Genomic DNA, 24119 nt, shown 5'->3' with positions numbered 1-24119 from the left:
AATACATCGACAGAATTTACGATGACAAAATACTTTGAACTGAATAATAACACGAATTTACTGACTTTAGTCGACATTTAATTTCTTTGTGGATATGGTTTAGTCTGCTGATATTGATCCCAGATATTTGAAAGTATCGATTTTGTTGAAAGTATCATTTAACGCATCCATAATTTGCCATATTACGATCCCGGTGAACTTGCATGTATTTAGTTTTCTCTGCATTTACATATAAACTAAGGTCGCTGCAAGCGTTTAATAAGGACTCTGCATTTCTTTCTATTGTTCTTCTATCATCGCCTATTGAATTTATATCATCTGCATACGCCGTAACCTGATGAATACAATTCAACTCTATGGCCTGGTTGGTATCTTTAATTTTCCTTATAGCGTAATCCGGAAGAAAACTGAACAATAATGCCAATAACGCATTTCCTTGTTTCAGGCCATTCTCGACCTGGAAGCTCATGGACAAGAATTTTTCTGCTTGGACTTTCCTTTGGGTTTCATTTAAACACATTTTAATTAATCTAACTAGCTTTTCGGCATTCCGAAAATGAAATGGAATATTTGAGTTTTGTGCCGGTTAGATAAAGGAGACGGTGATGATGGGTAATGAGTGAAATGGTGGAATGAAGAAAGTGAGAGGAAACGGGAGAACCGCGAGAAATGACACGCACACGGTGTTTGTCCACCACAAAGTTTACTTGGCGGGGGCTGGGATCGAACCCGGGTCCCCAAGTGCCAGAGGTGAACGCTCTAACACTGAGCCACCGCGGCCTCCTTCAGTATTCCGAATTCCGTAAGAATCTTGTGAATTGTTTCCCTTCTATCCGGGTCGTAAGCCTTTCTAAAACCTTCAATATTTTCAGCTGCGTATGGAATCAATCTTGTTAAGAGAAATGCCTCGATAATTATTACATTCAGTTTTGTTGCCTTTCTTGTGAATTGGGACAGTGATTGATTCTTTACGCTCTTCTTAATTGTATTCCATAGTTTTTTTAAAGTTTTTTTAATGATATTGAATTGAATTGAATTAAGTTGAAAAAGGCTATATTCAAGCGGGCGAGGTTCTGCATATTGCTGCTCTACCACTTAACCCTTGTCAAGCAAGTACATTGAGTTATACAAAAAACATACAATCAATTCAGTCGAAAGATACGGTTATGTACAACCAAAATACAGGTATACATTAAGATGATAAAAAAGAAAGAAAAGACAAAAAGTTGTTCTTTTAACAATACACATCCACACACACAAGAACTATAAGGGAAGAAAGAAAGAAGAAAAAGCATAGAAATACAAACATGAAAACAAACACATACCGATCAATAACATAGGGACAAAATAAATAGAGATATGTTGAATTCCTGTCTTTAAAAATTCAGAAACCTACAGGACTGGGTAATCCGTGATGGTGGTTGTAAGTCTAGGAAACCGCACGATCAGATGAACTGTCTATTACGCATATGATACATTAACAGAAAAGTTTCCCGATTCTGAACATGATTAAGGAACAGTCGGAATTTTACCGAGTTTGCAGATTCCCAGCGCCTGATAGGTGGTAATATTATTACACATGTGATCAATGAATGAAAAATTTGTTCGAAATACTCATACAATGTATATGAAAGTTAAAACTTAAAAATTTCAAGATTGTACAGAACCACCAGAAACCAAGCTCTTGATGTGCAGCTTATAAGCTAATAATATACACATTAAATGTTTTTATCTCATGTGTTATTTTTTGTTTTAAAAATAGAGAGTGTGGTATTTCGAAGTAAAAATACTACATACAATTTTGCTAGTTATTTGTGTATCTTTTTTTTTTTTTTAGAAAAGTGCTTATTTTTGTCTATAAGAAGTTAAAAAATTATTATATATGTATTGGTTAAGCCTTTGGAATTCATAATGTAAATATGTTAAGCATTTTTAAAAAAAATCTTTCGAAATTCATAGTTTATTTTAAACGTTCTATATTATTATCTACATTTGCCACTAATCAAATGATTTCTTGTGCTGTAGAGAAGAGAAAAAAGCATGTTTTATCAATTTAAAGCAAAATTTTGAAAAAAGCTCAAAATTTGCTAAACAAAAATGCGAAGCAGTGAAAACCGAGTTTTTTTTTCAAAAAGCCGCTTTTTTCGAGCCCTTGCATCTCTATTATACATAGTAACAGGTATTAATACATTAATTTAATGTAGCACTGTAATATTCGTATGTATTCTGGTACTCTTTGTCATAGTGTGTTCTTGTAAACGAGAGTCTGTTTGTTTGTTGTATTTTTTTTACTTTCTAACTATTGTTTTGTTCGTGCAGATTATAATCTTTGAATTTTCTATGATGCTTAGGTGGCAGATTAGCTGGCTTAATCTTGGGAAGTAAAACTTAAAGATTTCATTTCTAAGGCTTCTTACAGCCTTAACGTCAGTATGTAAAACAACTCGATATAAATATATACATATTTTAAAATGCAGCATAATTTTGCGATTGCGCAGATACCGTTATTGGTTTTATATTTGAGACTTAATGGACAACTTTAAATATTATCGTATTTAGTACAACACTTAACGAATTTAACAGTCATTATTTATTTCAAAGTAATACATGAACCTGGATAGTATATAAGTTTTGATGTTGAAATATCTTCTTTTTGTTTGAATTATAAGCAATAACGCATATTAAAATATATTATTAATAATATTGTCTATCAGCAAATAAACATTCTGCATATGTGTTGACGCAAATGTAGATAAGGTATAGTAATAATGCGTCTTGCAATCAATAAAATATACAATGTGTATTACATATTACGAACTATGAAACTTAAATTATATATCAGTTTGAATTTGTACGCTTTGCAGGTGTTTGCAAGCGTAAGTATATGTTCTGTTCTTTAATGTATAATTTTATTATAAATGCTATTTTATAAGAAAATAATAATTGTGTTAATAAGGAACAAACTATGAAACTAATTATGTCATTTCAACATACAGTTCAATATATAGCATCATATTTTCATGCATTCAATAAGTCTGTAGTCCTCTCGTTTTTCATGGGAGCTAAACAATTTGTAAGTTAGACAAATACAAACCAAATGGTGCTAATACTTACTCTTTGGATGGTTGTGGAAAAACTGTCAATCCCTGCTTACCATTTTCTTAATATTCCTTTCCGAAACACGCCAAGTGTCTTTAAACCACTTTTGTTCTACTATATTATTATTATTACTATTATTATTTTCATTATTATTATTATTATTATTATTAAGTATCTGCTTTTTTACAGATCCTGGGACTAATGTGGTCTTTTTCCTTCTTAATTTTCAGTTTGGGCGTGGAAATTTCTCTTGCATATATTTCGGTTTTCAGATCCCTCTTTTAACTCCCAATTATTCTACTTTCAAATCATCTATCACTTATGTTCTTCTTCTTTTCATTCATCTCTTTCCTTCCGTATTTATATGGCGGTATGAAGAACACAACTTTCTTCGCAAGATGAGTCAAATCCAATTGGCTAGAGATGTTCTTATATCTCCTATCCGTTTTAAAACACCCTTGTTTGTTATTACTTCTATCCTAATTGTTATATTATACTTACGACAGATCCTTCTAATTGCTAGGTAGTTCGTGGTCTGCACATTGGTGATTCATCTATCTGTTTCGTTGAGTTGTTTAATAATTTACGGGTTTTCACTGATGTTGCACTTGAATATTAATACGTGTACTAGTATTGTAGTGGCAATCACTGGACTGAGAGTGCTGAAGGCATTAGCGCATATTGTTTTGTTTAATTAATATCCCCACTACCATGCAAACAATTACCATAAATTATTTACAATGAGTTATACCTGAACATGTAAAGGAATGCGACAACTGAAATTTGACTTACAAGGAGACTTGCGGAAGTGTCATTCACCAATCTGAGTGAAACTTTGCACATTTGTAGAATATCGAAAAATAATAGACACGTATTTTTTGTTTCGAATATGGTGAAGATTTAAGGACGGGTAACACCTTTTGAACTTTTGGGATGGTCTTCAAGCATGGACAGAAAGCAATCATTCAATACAGAGCAAAGCATACTTCTAGGAAGGGGTTAGGATAGCTGATTCAGAATCTCACGTAAATATTACAAAATTTAAAATGGTGGATCAAATATTGTCATTACAATTACAAAATGTTTTCTTGTTTGAAATTCTCTGCAGTTAGCCAAGAATAATTATAGTTGGGAGGTGTTATTACGAGAAGGTTGTAGACTGATTTGAAACCCCTTTCTATTTATTTGAAACCCCTTTACGTTAACAGAATGCTTGATTAAAGTGAGTCTCTGTATCTTTCCCTATTCGGGATGCTTAAATATAGTGAGTCAATTCGCCTCTCACTATGTCAGAACGTCATCTGCCCTTAATTGCTATAATTATGAATTTATTAAGAAAACGCTGCACAGTAATGATACTTCGTAAAAAAAAAGTGTTTGGTGCATAAACATTGTTTACACCAAGCTCACCTTATTACAGCAATACCTGTGACGAATCGCAAATGTAGTAGAATCTTCTTTCAAGTATTTTTATCGTATCACGCATATGTAATAAGATTTGCAAATCTGGGAGAATAAAACTGTTTATGAATCAGTGATTTGGATCTCAATATATAATTACGAAGATGTAAATTTAAGTTATATTTTTCGATGTCAATAACAGTAAATTGACTCATGAAATCTTTCCATTGCCTAAAGACAAACACATCAAGAGAATAAATCCTACCAGTTGTTAGTGCAGAATAGTTTCTATTTTGAGGTACACTTTTGTTAGTAAAATTGCTTGAAAAGTTGATGAACTGTGATCGAATCTAATAACGAAATGGACTTTACATTAGACATTCGTAGAAAAGCCTCTTGAAACCATGATCTCACAAGACCTGAAGATAGTTTTCCCGAATTTTATGGTTTCACAATTCTCAGATTAAAAGATTTTTTGGAATTTAGGGTCAAATTTTTAATTCCTTTCCTGCAAACATTAACAACGGTGATAACAACACCATTTTCAGAAATTAGAGGATGTATGGTGTAGCTATGAGCGATAGATTTATTGACTGTGCCACAGTTTATACTTTTCGTGTCCCTGTAAACGCTATAGTGAGAGATGCATTGTCTGCTTTAAACAAATATACCATTATTATAAGTACACAAAGGGGTTTCGAAGTGGTCCGGAACCTCCTCGCAGTATTTCTGACAACTATAATTATTCTTGGCTGACTGCAGAGAATTCCAAACAAGAATACATTTTATAATTGTAATGACCATATTAGGTCCGTCATTTTTAATCTTGTAATTTTGGCGCCAGATTCTCAATCAGCTGTCCTAAAACCTCCTGGCAGTGTGTTTTGTTTTATATTAAATGATTTCTTATGCCTATGTTTGGAGACTACCCCTAACATTCAAGGGGTGGTTTCCACCCTTAAAACTTCACCAATGCCGAAACAAAAAATTTACTTTTTCGAAGTTCTACAAGTGTGCAAAGCTTCATTCAAATCGGTGAATGACACTTCCGTAAGTCTCCTTGTTAGTAGGATGATACATTGGTCGGTCATGGTTATTTAACTGTACACGATCAAATGAAGTTAAAAGTATTTTTGCTGGATAATTACCAACCCTCATATCCAAAAATGTCATTTATCTTGTGATAAACGTAAAGGAACTGCATTTACTTTTTACCACATTTGTGTAAACATGATTCCGTACATTGTATTAATTAAAGTTGAAACAAATAACAATATCTATGTTTAGATAAATTTGAAAGGATATGAAATGAAGATTACTCTAAATGCATCTTCAAATTTATAGAAAAGAAGAGAAGGTTGTATTTTGCTTTGATTATTTCTTACTTCATTCCGAAGTTTTTCTAGGTTAACGAACTTGAAGGAAATAAAATTTCCGCATGAGATTCAGCCAATATTACCATAACTCAAATACGTTTATTTGGCTGCAATGTTGTAGATGGCATGAAGTTAAAATTTGAATTAGTTATTCGAAAACGATACTTAAATAGAAGCGGCTGAGAAAGTTGTTCATACAATAATTTTGTTGATTCTAACCACACCAAATTAAAAATAAGGAAATTATCGGGGTGGACGACTTTTGTAGTTTTGACTAATACGAATTTAGGGTAAAAGCTTCAATTGTACAAATAAGTGATATTTTTGTTTTGAGAAATGAGAAGGAAGTTAACTTTAGATCTCACGTACCCATGGCGCAAATCTTTTTCTGATATACTAATCCCTTTCAAGAAATGATATTATTAACAATAGAAATATTTATTCTGAGGAGCCAATCTTATTCTGAATCAAATACTCTGATTATTCATTGCTGAGAAATTACTTAATTCGAGTTCAGGGAGAAAGAGTTATCAAATTTGTGCTTCTCTATGCATGAGTTGTAACTTTCAAGCAGAACACTGCAACCCTGAGACACTATTTTCCATGTCTAAGTGTATCTTGAATAATGAATCACTGATATTGGTTTAGTATACATTTTAACGCAGATTCAAAATTAAAAATAATTGTCCAGTTTGCTTTCATAACATCATAATGTATTATCGCTATTTTTAGTTTACTTGCCTCATTACTGAAAATTAAACTTTAGATGCCTCATTCCGAAATCTTTTTGAAGAGTTATGAGAGATGTATTACAAAGCCATGCCTGTTTTGCTCGAGTACATTCTGTGGATTTCTGTACGAGTATGCTCGTTGTGGTGCATAATTTCCATGAAGAATAAATTCTTTATTGATCCAAGTGCATAGCCGAAGGCAAAGGAAACAATATTCACACACTAACCACACTAACTGAATATCAGAAGACAATATAAATACGTTATGAGCAACAGCAAAATATAAACTTTGCTTATGAGATACATTAAATATCCCACTAGGTATCGAGTTTAACTCATAATTTAGTAATAGCATCTGAACTGATGCATTTCTGAAAGCAACACTCTTCCTTTTGATGACTTAGGAATATTAGTTGTCAAACTACTTATTTTAATTGTCAGATGTCTCTTAGAAAGAACTAGTTCAAATTTGCGTATGTGTTTTGCCCAATTTTATAAGTGAATGTATTTCACACATAGTTACCATTATATACAATTGCTATTATTAGAACAAATTACATTCTAATACTTACTTTAAGTAACACTAGCAATGCTATGGCTATTTTAAGAAAATTATATATATCTGAAACATGTTCTATAAATGCGAATACATCTAAAATATCATACATTATTTTGTCTAGTTGACAGTAAAAAGAATGTAATTCATTCAACATTACATAATGTTCAGGAGCAGTACTATGTACGCTTAAAATGAAATCGATTGCGAAGAGTTACTTTAGAATTGACAAATTACATACAGACAATTCAACACAGTTCACATCTATGTGCTAGTTAAGTGAAACTGAACTAAGCTTAAAACAGTTTGTTGAAGAACACATATTCGGAATATAATTCATTAATCATTTGAAGATGCATCATATAGTATATATATGACATGAAGCTAGAAACAACACTACGTACAACAATTCTACATCTATTACTAATCATATAAAATATTTATTCTTATTTCGTAAATACATGTATATGCATAAATGAATAAGAAATACTTCTACACTTGTAACTATGTTAAGCATTAATCAATAAAAATCTTACTTTTCTGTACGCATTGTCTCTTGCTTGTTGCAATATCTAAAAACTAGTGTTACAAGCTTGTTAGAAAGAGGAATATTTCTAAGTATACAACTATTATACAATACTACAATACCACATATTTTTAGAGAAAATATAGTAGTATATCCGGAAATGGTAGGTATTTTTTGAAAGTTATTAACAGTGAAAAAGCAAAGCAGGTCCTTCGAATGAAACATTGGGTAATGAGGAAGCTTGAATACTTGAATTTAAATTTTTCCATGTGCAATATATCGCTTCCTCTAGGAAATGAATATCAATACAAGACAATTTTTTAGTAGATCAACTAAGTGATTTTCCTACATAAACGTAACAGATCACACTTTCATCAAAAAGTGGCATTGAAACATAATACATCCATTCATTTGAAAGGAATTCCTGGACCGACATGTATATTTAGTCTGCTTGAAAATGTAATAAGATGATCATCGTTTAATGCTACAATATTTGCATATACTACCTCATATTTTGAATAGTACCCATGAATTAGTGAATAAGACTGATTAGTAATATCTGATTAACTTTGACCTCATATTAACTTCTCTTTTAATAAATAATCGACCAACAGTCCACACAGCAATTTACAATGTCCTGTTGTCTTTCGTTTACTTATACCTCTTAATGTATGGTCATAATTTTTTCTACGAACCTAGTTTTACTATAAAGTTAACCAAGAACATAATGAAGCTTTTTGTAGAGGTCTGAGTTCAATTGGCTTTCATACCGTGAACTGAATGCGAATGGACATAAGGCGAAAGTCAGTTGTTGGTGTGGGTGTCTTCAAAATGCTAATTGGTTGTGCCATATCAGTTACATAGTGAACTTGCGTAATGACAGAGTGAACATGGCACCTAAACAGAGCATCATAAGGGTGTGATGCTCTATGAATTCAAACTTTTTACAGACACCGCTGCAGTGGGGCGGAAAATATGCCTGGGCTTTGATGAGGGTGCCGTGAATACTCGAACACTGCCCGGTGGTTTAACAAGTTTAAGAACGTTTACAAATACTCGAAGACGCGCAACAAGCCAGAATACCAATACTTGTAGGGAGTGACTATCTTCAGCAACAATTGAGGCGAACAGTTGCCAGACATGTGAGGAACTGCGACTGCAATTCAGTGTGAGTGGCTCACAGTACTACAGCATCTTGAGAAGCACTACAAGTAGGGTCAATGCGTCCCACATGATTTGACACCAGGCTAGAAGGCAACGCAAACTAAGACCTGTGTTTCTTTGTCTACCATCTGAGGAAGAAGCCACTTCTGGACACGGTGTTCACCTGTGATGTGAAGTGGGTCCTAGAAAATGTTCCACGGCGTCGTCATCGTTGCTTATGAACCGTTTCTAAAACAGATGAAACCAACACTGGACCAGAAGAATGTACTACTCTGTGTTCTTTTAGATTGCTCGCGACATCGTGCAACGGGAACTGCTACCAGTTGGACGGAGTATGAATGCAACTGTCTACTGCCAGCAGTTCAGTCGTCCCCAAGAAAAACTCAAAACTCAGGAAAAAGCAGTTCTGAATCGCTAAGGGGCCCTACTGGTACAGGACAAAGATAATAGCCACGTTTTCTAGGATGACCCAGGACGGTAATTTACGCCTGGGGTGCGTAAAGCTATTGCAACTACGACAATCCCTGGACATTGCAACGTCGAATTACCTCTAGTTCCATTATTGGGACAATCACCTTAGAGGACACCAGTTCAGATCACTAGCACAGGAGCAAAATTCATTTGATACCCTCTGCGCTTTACGGCCCAGCAACTTCATCGTGATGGAATCCTCCATCCTGCATCCTTCATCCTCAAAATTTTGGCAGAAAATTGTCGATGCTGGTCTGGATTATTTTTGATTTTGAAGGTACGTCTTAGGTGACATATCGATGTTCGAAGATGGTGAGTGTAAAAGCTACACAAGTTTCATGGTTAACTTTCTAATTTATATACAGGTTGACTGGTAATTCGATCCATTCCTTTCTAGAGAATATTCTTAAGGTACTTTGGAATATTTTCATTTGTATGAAATGGGGTTTTATATCAATAGTTTCTGAGTAATTTACTTTTGTGTGATTTTTTTAAAGTCTGGTGGCTTTTGACACTTGCGTGAGAAACTTTCACCCTGACACACTTCCGTATTTTGTAGGGCAATGGAATTTTGCATGTGTAATCCTTCACCTATGTAGGTCATGTGGTAATGCACACATCGTAACCCTCTACCGTCGCTGTGCTATAGTTCCAAATTTGAAATGAGTTGTAGTTATCCAAAATTCATTACTGAATCACAAAAAGCTGCGTGGCAACATCGCAAAATGCTTGTTCTTAGTAAATGACTGCATGGTTGGGAAGAGGTGCAATAAAGAAGGTGTGCGATCAAAAGGAAAAGCTCACTAAGACGGATTTCATGCCCAGGACCGTGCATCTATCTGCCCAAAATTATAAATGTGAACAAGTGCGTTGACTTCCAGGAGGCGGAAACGTTCGTCAACATGCCACGCTCTGGGATTTCATATTATTCCGCAACGCACGCAGCAGTGAGGCAGAGTATATTCTGGTAGTTGCAATACCCTTTGAATGGAAAGCAAGTAGTAATACCCCATGGTGATCGCCTATAAAATAACCATCACTTTGGTGTCTCAGGATTGAACATAGACCACTTTTGTTGGTGTTACTTCGGCACTCACTTAGAGATTTGACTAAGTTTACCCTGGTTTTCTTTACTCTTGCTAGGCGAATGCAAGGATGGTATCTTCTAGAAAGCCAGGGCCAGTTTCATTCCAAATCCCAGACCCACGTAAGAGACTGATGTGATCCTAGAGTTGGAGATCCTTGAGTCATTCCATTGCATAAATACATGGATAAATAAAGATGGAAAGAAAGAATAGTCGAATACATTGTTTAATAGCTCAAAACAAAGTTACGACCATTGCTGTACTAATTCCTACAATGAGAGCCTAATGTTATAAGCTTTTTCAAAGGTAAAGTGTAACTATTGGAATGACGTAACAAAACAACACATTTAGCAATGTAGCACGAAAAAAAGCTTGTGAAAATTTGAAAAAAGAGCGTGGCATTCAGACAAAAGGTTTCCACCTCCTAGAAAACAACGCACTCATTCACCGTACGAATGTTGGCCACACAAAAGCATGACCCTGGGTATGAAGTTCATCAGAGTTCGCGTTTACGTTCGATAGTGCACCTTCTTTATTCCACCTCTTCCCATCCGCTAATTTCTGAGATGCAATAATGGACTTTGGACGAATATACTTCACGTTCGGACATATAACACAGCAAGGGTACAGGTTTCAAGCTATACATTACTATATAACCTATATAAGTACGCAGGATCATATATGCAAAATTCCATCTACATTATGAGGAAGCGAGCCAGGGTGGGAGGTTTCCCCGCATGTCTACTTAGCCTTCAAATTTCAAAGAAGTCACTAATGTCTAAATTACTCAGAAACACTTGATTAACGTTCCCAGTTTACCCTCTATATATATTAAAGCCGTCGATCCCGGAAAACTTACAAAGAATAGTACTTGCAAGATCCAAAGTTGGAAAAAATCAAAAAGAAATTTGCACAAAATCCTATTTTTACTGCAACATGGTATCGGGTTATATATTTAGTTGTATTCCGTCCCATTTTTAATTTTTTAATCTTCAATATTAATATTTATAATGAAATTTACTTAATAACGTCTCTACCCATTATTTTGAACTAATTTTCAACATATAAAGTTACTTTGTAAGAAACATAAGTAATATGAATGTATTAAACAAGAAATCATTATCTAGATCAAATGTACTTTAGAAGTTTATTTTATCGTAGAAAGAAAATCACGTAGAACGGTAAAACGTGTTTAGGTCAAAAACAATAGTAACAAAATAAGTAAACGAAATATTAGCACAATGAAAATAATCGCTTATAAGAGATAATTTATTTTTTGAACCTTAACAGCAGAAAAATTATAAGTTCAATTTGACATGTTAATAGCACAATTTCTTTCCTTGTGCAGTGCGCAGAAGGTTGTATTTCTTTATATCTTACCATTTCCGACTCGGAGATGTGGATTGGCATTCCATGTTGAAACTATAGTTTTTCTGGTAGGACTAATGTTATGTGTGATCTTGTAGTAGCTTGAGTGTTACCAAATGATCCCAAATATCAGCCGGTGTCACAGGGATTTTTTACCCCTGGAAACTTTTACCACCTTGAAAGGTTTACCCCCTGGAAATCTTTACCCCCTTGTCGGTTTCTGATAATTTCAAAGGAAAAGTCAAAAGTTACATTAAAAATTCATATTATTGAATGTGATCTCTCAGTGTATGCACTCACTTTGGGCAAGATGGCTATAAGTCTGGAGATTTGGTAGGGGGGTAAAATTTTCCTAGGAAATTATTACCTCCTGTCAGTTATTGGTTAGTTGAAAGACAAACTCAAATGTTATATTATAAATTGATACCTTTCCGTAGTTTCTCTTAACAGACACAGTCACTTTGGGCAAGATGGTTTTAAATCCAAAGATTTGGTAGGGGGTAAAAATTTCCTAGGAAATTATTACCTCCCTGTCGGTTATTGGTTACTTCAATGACAAACTCAAATGTTACATTATAAATTGATACCATTCCGTAGTTTCTCTTAACATACACAGTCACTTTGGTCAAGATGCCTTTAAATCCGAATATTTGGTAGGGGGTTAAAAATTTCCTAGGAAATTATTACCTCCCTGACGGCTATTGTTTACTTCAAAGACAAGCTCAAATGTTACATTATAAATTGATACCATTCAGTAGTTTCTCTTAAGAGACACAGTCTCTTTGGGCAAGGTGGTTTTAAATCCGAAGATTTGGTAGGGGGTAAAAATTTCCTAGGAAAGTATTACCCCCTATCGGTTATTGGTTACTTCAAAGACAATATCAAATGTCACATTATGAATTGATACCACTCTGTAGCATCTCTTAATAGACGCAATCACTCTGGCCAAGATTGCTTTATGTCCGAAAATTTGGCTTCATAACCCAAAACTTGATAGTTGTAATGCTTTCCTCGGAAATAATTGATTTTCCAGTTTTGCACATGATTTGCTGCCTAATGAGGTTGTCTTAAGAAATAATGAAATGATATCTTTCAATTTTACGTCCCACGCTTATGCCAGTTAGGTTAAATTAGACGGTGATTATGAGAAGTGAATGAATGATGGAATGAAGAAAGTGGGAGGAAACGGAAGAATCCGAGAACACCTACGAGGACAGTTTTTGTCCAACACAAACTACACACGGCCCGAGCTGGGGTCGAACCAGTGACCTCAAGCACCGGAGGTGAACGCTTTATCACTGAGTCACCGCGCCCCCAGGTGTCCTAATATAGTTGCAGTGTCAAAGTGTTAATTTCAATTAATTGTTTTGTTATTATTTCAATGAAATTCGTATAAGCTGCTCTTCAAGAGGAACAATTGAAATCTTACATCCTAGCGGCCTAGTATAAAAGGAGGAAGAAATTTTCCTCCGAAACACTGCACTGAAAAAAAAAATATTTCATAGTTTCGTTCGTGAAAGCAGCTCTTGACTTGTTCTACTAGTAGTCGAGATTTAAGGATTTAGTTGCGTCGAAAGGAAACTATTGATTTTGAAACCCGACTTGATTCTTTTGATAGTGTGGAACACGTGGGAAGAAAAATATATTGAGAATAAACAATCTCTTGAAACAAAGGTAAGTAAATCTAACTCTAAATTATGTTATTTGCAACTGAGAAAGCAGAATTTGATTCCAAAATATTACCTAATTTGCAGTGTAAAATATTAGATATTAGTTGTCTTATAATCTTGATAATTGTTATTAGATAGTTTATAACATAAATGATTCAAAACATAAAACACATCTTTCAATTAAAAACAACGTTATTGCAAGTTATTCCTCTCTCTCTCCTTATATACACATGGTAGACAAATTATCATGATCAGCCGCTATAACGGGTTTAGAAAGAAATTCACAACAGTGTTGCCAACCAAATATGTTTATATTTTTTTCAAATGGCACTACGTCAGTTTATTTCATATTTCAAACCAACATGTCAAATGTACACTTTCATTAATCAGTGTTACAAGCTGAACATATTATGGTATCACAAACATCCGAAATTTGGAAGCTTCTAGATCAGACACAGCACAAGAGATGCACAGGATAATGTACATCGAAAGAACTTTAGCGCTGAATACCATGGTCATGGTATGACGTTTTTCGAATGAATAGAAACGAAGTTACAGGGGTTGAAAATTTTGAATTTTTGAAAATCTTTATTTAAGAAAATCTTAGTAAATATTATATCTAGTTACATCTATGGTTTGCAATGAACGTACAAATTATTTTACCGTTTACAGCACTTCGATATCTTAAACCGTACCGGAGATATAATAAACATTGATAATGTTGTCAACACTGTTCAAAATGGCGTAGCTAGCTAGCGCGAGCTATCCACCAGAACAACGTACAATTCTTGTAAAAGGAAGATTCTCAAGTTGTTTGTACAACCGCTGAAGTTGGAAACATAAAGCTTGGTCAGTACATAGGATCTAAGACGTAAGATATCACAGAGAAATGATTTTTTGCAATTTCGAAGTGGAAGCGAAGAACGGGTGAAAATTATCTTATACAAACGTGTACATTTTCGGACTCTATTAAGCTCCAGTCATCAAATTTAGTATTTCAACATCTCATTTAAAATAAAAACAAGTTTTAGCTTTCTTTATGTATTATCTCCCTATGAACTTTCTGAAAATAAAACCATCCTTTATCGTTCACAGAGTGAGTGCGTCTGTTAAGACATAAAATAGTATAACATCAATTTATAATGTAAAAATTTGACCTTATCCTTGAAGTAACACAGAACCAATACAAGAGTAAAATTCCCTAGGGAAAAAGCACCCCTATAAAATTCCTGATATAAAGACATCATACCGACAGTCAGTGCGTCTGTTAAGAGATATCAGGGTATAATATCAATTTATAAAGTAGCAATATATACTTTTCTTCGAAAAATCAAGAACGGACAAGGGGACATAAATTTTCTAAGAAAAAAATACACCTCTGAAGTTTTCGGATACAAAGCAATCTTACCCAAAGAGAGTGGGTCTGTTAAGATATAACACGAAATAATATAAATTTATAATGTAATATTGTACTTGGTCTTGTTGTAATCAAACCCTCCTGTCGGTTATTGGTTACTTCAAAGACAAGCTCAAATGTTACATTATAAATTGATACCATTCCGTAATATCTCTTACCAGACAGCGACACTTTGGGCAAGATGGCTTTACATCCGAAGATTTGATAGGAGGGCATTATTTCCCTAGGAAATGTTTACCCCCCTTCCAAATCTTCGGATTTAAAGACATCTTCCACAAAGTGACTGAGTCTGTTAAGAGATATTGCGGAGTGATATCAATTTATAATGTAACGTTTGAGCTTGTCTTTGAAGTAACCAATAACCGACAGGAAGGTAATAATTTAAAAGGAAATTCTTACCCCCCTACCAAATATTCGGATTTAAAGCCATCTTGCCCAAAGTGACTGTGTCTGTTAAGAGATATTACGGAGTTGTACCAATTTATAATGTAACATTTGAGCTTGTCTTTTAAGTAACCAATAGCCGAAAGGAAGGTAATAATTTCCTAGGAAATTTTTACCCCCTACCAAATCTTCGTATTTAAAGCCATCTTCCCCAAAGTGACTGTGTCTTTTAAGAGACACTATGGAGTGATATCAATTGACAATGTAACATTTGAGTTTGTCTTTGAAGTAATCAATAACCGACAGAGGGTAATAATTTCCTAGGAAATTCTTACAACCTACCAATTCTTCGGATTTAAAGCGATCTTGCCCAAAGTGACTGTGTCTGTTAAGAGATACTACGGAGTGATGTCAATTGATAATATAGCATTTGATGTTGTCTTTGAAGAAACCAATAACCGACAGGGATGTAATAATTTCCTAGGAAATTTTACCCCCCCACCACATCTTCGAATTTAAAGCGATCTTGCCCAAAGTGATTGTGTGTGCTAAGAGATACTAGGGAGTGATATCAATTGACAATGTAACATTTGAGTTTGTCTTGGAAGTAACTAATAACCCACAGTGATGTAATAATTTCCTAGGAAATTTTTACCCGCTACCAAATCTTCGGATTTAAAGCCATTTTGCTCAAAGTGACTGTGTCTTTTAAGAGATACTATGGAGTGATATCAATTGATAATGTAATATTTGAGTTTGTCTTTGAAGTAATCAATAACCGACAGAGGGTAATAATTTCCTAGAAAATTCTTACCCCCTACCAACCTTTCGGATTTAAAGCGATCTTGCCCAAAGTGACTGTGTCTTTTAAGAGATACTACGGAGTGATGTCAATTGATAATATGGCATTTGATGTTGTCTTTGAAGGAACCAATAACCGACAGGGATGTAATAATTTCCTAGGAAATTTTTACCCCTCTTCCACATCTTCGGATTTAAAGCGATCTTGCCCAAAGTGACTGTGTGTGCTAAGAGATACCAGGGAGTGATATCAATTGACAATGTAACATTTGAGTTTGTCTTCGAAGTAACTAATAACCGACAGTGATGTAATAATTTCCTAGGAAATTTTACCCCCTACCAAATCTTCGGATTTAAAGCCATCTTGCCCAAAGTGACTGTGTCTGTTAAGAGATACTATGGAGTGATATCAATTGATAATGTAACATTTAATTTTGTCTTTGAAGTATTCAATAACCGACATGGGGGTAATAATATCCTAGGAAATTTTTACCCCCATTCCAAATCTTCGGATTTAAAGCCATCTTGCTCAAACTGACTGTGTCTGTTAAGAGATACTATGGAATGATATCAATTGATAATGTAACATTTGAGTTTGTCTTTGAAGTAATCAATAACCGAATGAGGGTAATAATTTCCTAGAAAATTCTTACCCCCTACCAAATCTTCGGATTTAAAGCCATCTTGCCGAAAGTGACTGTGTCTGTTAAGAGATACTATGGAGTGATATCAATTGATAATGTAACATTTGATTTTGTCTTTGAAGTATTCAATAACAGACATGGGGGTAATAATTTCCTAAGAAATTTTTACCCCCATACCAAATCTTCGGATTTAAAGCCATCTTGCTCAAAGTGACTGTGTCTGTTAAGAGATACTATGGAGTGATATCAATTGATAATGTAACATTTGAGTTTCTTTTTGAAGTAATCAATAACCGACAGAGGGTAATAATTTCCTAGAAAATTCTTACCCCCTACCAATTCTTCGGATTTAAAGCGATCTTGCCCAAAGTGACTGTGTCTGTTAAGAGATACTATGGAGTGATGTCAATTGATAATGTAACATTTGATTTTGTCTTTGAAGGAACCAATAACCGACAGGGATGTAATAATTTCCTAGGAAATTTTTACCCCCCTACCACATCTTCGGTTTAAAGCGATCTTGCCCAAAGTGACTGTGTGTGCTAAGAGATACCAGGGAGTGATATCAATTGACAATGTAACATTTGAGTTTGTCTTCGAAGTAACTAATAACCGACAGAGATGTAATAATTTCCTAGGAAATTTTTACCCCCTACCAAATCTTCGGATTTAAAGCCATCTTGCCCAAAGTGACTGTGTCTGTTAAGAGATACTATGGAGTGATATCAATTGATAATGTAACATTTGATTTTTTCTTTGAAGTATTCAATAACCGACATGGGGGTAATAATTTCCTAGGAAATTTTTACCCCCATACCAAATCTTCGGATTTAAAGCCATCTTGCTCAAAGTGACTGTGTCTGTTAAGAGATACTATGGAGTGATATCAACTGATAATGTAACATTTAACATTCTCTTTGAAGTAACCAATAACCGACAGGGGGTAAAACTTTCCTAGGAAATTTTTACCCCCTACCAAATTTTCGGATTTAAAGCCATCTTGCGCAAAGTGAATGTGTTTGTTAAGATATACTACAGAGTGGTATCAATTTATAATGTAACATTTCAATTATCCTTTGAAGTAACCAATAACCAAATTTGGGATTTTAATTTCCTAGGAAATTTTTACCTCCTACCCAATCTTCGGATCGAAATCCATCTTGCCCAAAGTGAGTGCATACACTGAGAGATTACGTTCAATAATATGAATTTTTAATGTAATTTCTGACTTTTCCTTTGAAATTGCCAGAAACCGACAAGGGGGTAAACATTTCCAGGACGTAAAGATTTCCAGTCGGTAAAACTTTCCAGGGGTAAAAAATCCCTGTTATACCGGCATTGTTTGAACAGTTACTGCTAGAGTAAAATATCGATATCTTTCTACTGAATGAGACTGAGCTCAAGCCAGCCACAAGTATCCGCTTTCCTCGCTATAACTTTCTTCGCTGTGACTATAGAGACAATAACGCACGAGCCCAAGGCGGTGCTGCAATCGGAATATGCCATATCAGCGAATGTTACCTTCACAATAGTTGGCTCTCGTTCGTACATCTCGACATTACTTTCGGGAATACGAAAGAACACGAAACCCAGAGTATTTGACACAATACCGTAGATGGCAACGGACGGTGCATAATTATATTATTGCTCACAAACGGCTTAACTGGAGCAAAACCTGCAATCAGCTGAATACAGAATCACATCCAACGAAATATTGGAAGAAGTTTCATCTTCTAACTGGCCAGAAAGTAAGTTCCACTTATCCTCTTCTACATAACGACCAGCCTTTACATACAGACAAAGAAAAAGCAGACGTTTTCGCCACACATCTGCAGACAGTCTTTACACCTCCTCCAAGTATTCACCGCCGCAGTCCCAAAGTTTCAGAAGAAGCAATTAACAAATTACTACAGCCTTCTGTCAATCAGACATTAAACATCAATAATCCTTTGACTAGGGACATCACTTCAGAAGATATTCATTCCGTTATTAAGCGCAAACGTAGGCTTCGATCAAATATCGTATAGACTTCTTAAAGAATGTTCGGCAAACTTCTTCCTTTTTCTGGCCACAGTATATACCTTTATACTCCGTACTGGATACTATCCTTCCGATTTGAAGGTTTCAAAAGTTTACATGTTTCTTAAACCGAACAAACCGCCAGATTCTGTACAATCATATAGCCCTATCCATCTTACTTCCACCCTGGGTAAAGTATCTGAAAAAATATTAGTACTACGTTTACAACCTATATCTCTGAACGTCAACTTTTACCATTTCATCAGACTGGATTTAGACCTCATTACAGTATACATGACCAATTATTACCCTTAACCACGACTCTTACTAATCAATATAATAAATCTCTTCCATTATGTCTTATACTGATAGACCTTGAAAAGGCATTCGACCGGATTTGACACTACGGATTACTTTATAAACTGATTAAGTTGGATCTCCTTCTTTCATATATGCGAGTCATATATTCATTCATACTTAACCGTATTGCCTATGTCAGCGTAAACAAGTCTTTATCTTCAGCCGGTCATCCAGTCTTCCCACACACAGGGGTTTATCGCCTATTTTATACATCTTATATGCTTCAGATTTGCCATCTCCAGCGCCGAACATTTATCTATTCCAATATGCTGAAGATACAGCCTGCCTAACATTAGGAAAAACAATACAACAAATTAACATAGATTTGCAGGCTACCATTACAGCTTTCCTCGACTGGTGTGGCAAATGGCGATTGTCAGTTAACGAAGATAAAACTCAGACACTAGTTGTTCTTCCCTCTAAGTGTCGTAGTAAAATTCGACGTAACCCAAATTTATTGCAGATATAGGTAGGCGAACACACTCTTCATCCTTCCAAAACAGTCACGTATGTAGGTATCGTTTTTGACGAGAAACTACGATGGACACCTCAGCTTCAGAAACTTGCTATGAAGGCTAAAAACAGACTACAAGTTCAGAGCCGTCCTGTTGGTCAGAACTGGTGTTTAAACTCGAAGTTACTGCTTAACACCTACAAAGCCTTTATGAGAAGTGTACTCACTTTTTGTCACCTAGCATGGTGTTCAGCCCCGCAGAAATTTTATAATAGACTCGATATTATAGAGAGACACGCCATTCGCTTAGCATATCGGAACAAACTCCCATACCATAATACTGATCTATATGACAAAATTGACTTTCCTCCCCATGTTCACAACGTCGCCCACTTGCGTCAAAAGTTTATAGCCAAGAATCTCCAGGATCGGAAGGATATCTTTCTAGATACAATATTTACAGACTTACAGCAAGAATCTCCATATAAATACTATTATACACCACTTCGCACTTGCTTTCAATATACCTTCGCAGTATTCCAGCAGATCATCATCATACCGCATTCTTCCATCATCATCTCATTCACCAGCATATTCCACATCTTTTTCATTATAGCACTGTCTCTCTACATCACTAATAAGGGCTCTCCATATGTCTCTCATTAGTCTTCAGCCGGCCCAGGACAGAAGATTAACATGCATTTGTCTATTGTAATATCACTATAATGTGTTGAGGCGTCAAGAGCACCTCATTCATCACCTTACATTAGTTGTCAATTTCTAATTTAATATATTTCAACCATACGCCGTATATTTCTCAATATTTGCTTCTGAACTATTTATTATCACTGTTTTTGCACATAGGTTATTGTTTTGTATGTGCACCTTTCTTCACTAGTTTAATATTATTGTTGTAACATTTGTTTAATATGTTATTATTACCATTATTATTTTTTATGTATATTTCTTTTACAACTCTTTGACCACCTTTAAATTAAAGAAAGGAAAAATGATGATCACGAACCCCAGGCCAAGAGAGAGGGCGAAACCCTCTAGTAGCAGATTGTAATAACCTTCTTGATAATAGATTGGTATATTACAAAGAATGCTCTTCCACAAATTGATGCCCCTAAATGTCTAAATAACGAAATAAAATATTACTTGCACCTACTCACTTCAAAAAAATATTTGAAGCAAAATAAAATATAAGTTTACTATAGTAGGAATCGAACCCGGTGCCCGTCGCACGTGAGTCACAGATGCTACTGACTCTGCCACAGCGTCACTTCACAACCTTGTGCACCTTACGATATGTGCGGCGATCTAAAACTTAAGACGTTTTTTCTCCGTTGAATTCGGGTATTACGCTCTCCCAGTTTTTAATATCAACACTTTAAATGTCCACTTTTCACCTTGCAAAGTCCCGAAGTTTATTTACCAAAGACTGCTTTATCCTTGTAAGCTTTAATTGGAAGCTTATCCTCAGTTGAAAGCTGGACATTTTTTGTAAATTAATTACAGAGGTTATGGTATAGAATTCATTCAATATTTGTATGTTATTTACTGAATTAGAGCACAAACAATACAATTAAATATAATAACTAGAAACCAAACCAGCTGATTAATAAAAACAGCTGATGCAAAAGAGTTACCGGAATGTGAATTTCAAATGTCATATGCATACATCAACACATACACGTAAGCAAAAGAAAAACTAGCATCCAAATAACCCATCTTGATTAAGCAACACACGATGAACACAATATACTTCCACATGAGGCGAAAGAACGCTTATCAATGTCATACGTTCTGGAAAGTAAACTTTGAAACCCGCCAGATGTGAGATCAGTATTAACAGAAACCAAAAGACAAAGAACATCAAAACAACATCATTGTCAGGTCTACAACCAGATTTTTTTGAGAGGGGTCTAATACGTCTACCTTTCTTATTCTGCACCAGAAAAGATGATAGGTAATTCTTAATTACTGTCATCTATACAACCTATACAATATCTATACATCTAATCAATATTGAGGTTTTGAAATGTATAACGCATAGTATATGATGCTTTACTTTTTTTTAAGATTCAACGCTTACAGCGTACCCAAAAAAAGGAGCAAAGAAGTATTGGCGAAGCCTTTTTTTAATATTCAATTAGAACTGGACAATCTACGCAAAATTTTCAATCGATCAGTGAAAACGTCCTCTTTCTAGAGTCTGTAGTTTCCGAGATCTCATTGTGGAAAAGATTGAGCACAAACATATAAACATAGTTTAAAAGAACTCGGAAGATGGAAGCACAACTCACATGCATTGAGTTTAGAGAAGACTTATTAAAATACAAAGGCTTTAAACAATAATTTTATAACATAAACTTTATCAAAAAGATATAGTTAAGTAATTTAGACTATTTAAAGTACAAATACTCAAAATGTTTGTCTCTGTTAAACGTGAAATCACATATAATCGTAAATGAAAGATTTGAAAGCTAAAGTTATAGGTTGGACCTCAGTCGCTTTTAATCATACTGAATCAAGAGGTCTAACCAATCTTATGTGAGTTAATGTGCAAGCGAGGATCAAGTGTTGCAATACGCATTTGTGAGCAAAGCACACGTACTGCATTTAGAGGGTTGACGAAAGTCTTCACTTTCGGAGGGCAGCTTGCTTTTTGAACCTCATCTTATCATTCTTTCTTTCATATTCCTCTTCATTTGGGCTTCGGCCCTGGACTACGTACCTACGATGCCGGACTCAGGCAACACCACTGGACAGACGAATCTTGGCAGACATTCTGGCTTACCATCTTTATCTCCTTCAATTCCCAGCACTTCAGTCGCACAACCATCCACTCACACTCGGCATTTTTCTTGGGGCCATGAACCGATTAGTGCATCTAGAGATAGACATCCATCAAAAGATTCTACGCAATCCGCGAAACGCATCCGGTCTCGCTCACCAATAACATCCATGGATATCGAGGTTGAACGACAAAATTCTGGTGTATCTTCTGCAGTTTCATCAAATCACGCTTCTCTTTTCCATTTCATACTTACTGATTATGACACTGAGTACACAAATCCTAAAATGACATTTCTACAAATAGCTAAGTATGTTCCTCGGGTTCGAGACACCCTAGTACAAATCGTTAAAACAAAAAATGGCTACATCTTAAAATCTAATGATCCAAATTTTGGAATTACAATCCGTAATAAAGTATCTTATGAAATTTTTGGTAAGAACGCGAAACTCACAAAACTCACGGAAAAGCGACCGAAACAACAGCCACCGACTAGAAAACCACCGTTTCTGTCGGTAGTCATAAGGGGTGTGTCTCCTGATCTAACCGACGCCGAAATTCAAGAGGAATTAGCACAAGAAGGCATTTCAGTGGACAAATGTATTCGCATTAGCAATAATACTCGTCCTACATATATGGTAAGAGTTCTATCGCAGCGACAAGATACTATCGACTATCTTCTCAGATTGGAGCACCTATCTATAAGAAAATTCATCACGTCGAACCATCTAAAACTCAGGGTCCGCTACCAATCCGATGCGAAAAGTGTCAGCTGTACAACGACCACACTACGGGCAATTGTCGTAATTAACCTAAATGTGGTTACTGCTCCTGCCTTCATGAAACCAAAACTTGCCCAAACTTAAAAGGACCACCTAAATGCAATACATGTGGCAGTGGGCTTCACCCCACATATAGCTATCGGTGTAAGGCTAAACCAGCACCTACGCCTGAGCATCCAGAACTTACTGTTCCATTGAAAACAGCAGACAAAACTACACCACCTACACAATTAGTATTACCCTCGCTCACAGTTGAAGATTTCATTCGTTATGTTAGTCTAGTATTGCAAAACATATTTCCGTTTCAGCCAGCTCGTGTCATATATACAACATATCATTTCTGCAGCCAAATCACTTTTTAACATTAATCTTCATGCCACTTATTCTAATAATTATGTTCATTTTCATATTGGATCGCTGGAAACCACGGTTTAAAACCATATACACCGTCTTCTTCATAATGGGGATTAGTTTTTTATTTGTCAATATTCGATCCTTTAAGCAACATAAACTATTACTTGAAACTCTGTTATTAGAGGAGCATATTAGTGCTTTTGCTCTAAATGGAACCGCCTTGAAGCCGAATGTATGTGCTCGTATTCCAGGATATCAATTACAACGCTGAGACTTTCAAGATCAAGCTGCTCGTGCCCAAGGGGAGTTGCAATCGGATATTTTCCAAAATATCCAGTTCGGACATATACTCCGCAAGCTTTAGGGCATCCCCCGGAATACCTGTTAGTAACTTTATACTTTCCATCCATCATAATCAATTTCAGTACGATATACATTCGACCACGACAACCTATACCATTAGAATATTTCCGTTACATAGCCACTAACCATCGGAATATTCTCATCATGGCGGCTATTAATATTCATAGCCGTACTGATCGCGAAAAAACAGAGTTTCACGAATAAATATCTAATAATCTTCAGCTTTATCTTCATGTTCTTCCTGCACATACCAGACCTATCAGCCAGACTACACCAGATGTCGTCATCACCTCT

Source organism: Thermobia domestica, chromosome 4 (genome assembly GCF_964235325.1).
Source record: "Thermobia domestica chromosome 4, izTheDome1.hap1.1, whole genome shotgun sequence".
NCBI classification, from domain to species: Eukaryota; Metazoa; Arthropoda; class Insecta; order Zygentoma; family Lepismatidae; genus Thermobia; species Thermobia domestica.
The sequence above is the reverse complement of the archived record's forward strand: the minus strand, read 5'-3'. Positions refer to the sequence as shown.